Source organism: Penaeus monodon, chromosome 19 (genome assembly GCF_015228065.2).
Source record: "Penaeus monodon isolate SGIC_2016 chromosome 19, NSTDA_Pmon_1, whole genome shotgun sequence".
NCBI classification, from domain to species: Eukaryota; Metazoa; Arthropoda; class Malacostraca; order Decapoda; family Penaeidae; genus Penaeus; species Penaeus monodon.
This window is the reverse complement of record NC_051404.1, coordinates 31,757,520-31,757,761: the sequence shown is the minus strand read 5'-3', so window position 1 is coordinate 31,757,761 and position 242 is coordinate 31,757,520.

Sequence of the window (242 nt, the reverse complement as noted above, 5' to 3'; positions counted from 1 at the left end):
TTGAGATCTTGTTGTTTCTAAATTATGAAGATAAATACCCGTATCAAAATTTCTATATGCAATTAGTATGTAACATTGTTGTTTTTTTCAATTTTCATCTGAGTGCCTCCTTAACAAAAAAAATAATCTTTATTCATCTTCGAGCAATTCTCAATAGAATAACATACCACACTAAAACATATATGTACAAACCATACTCCATCCACATACACATTAAATGTATCCCATTTCATTCCCCCCCC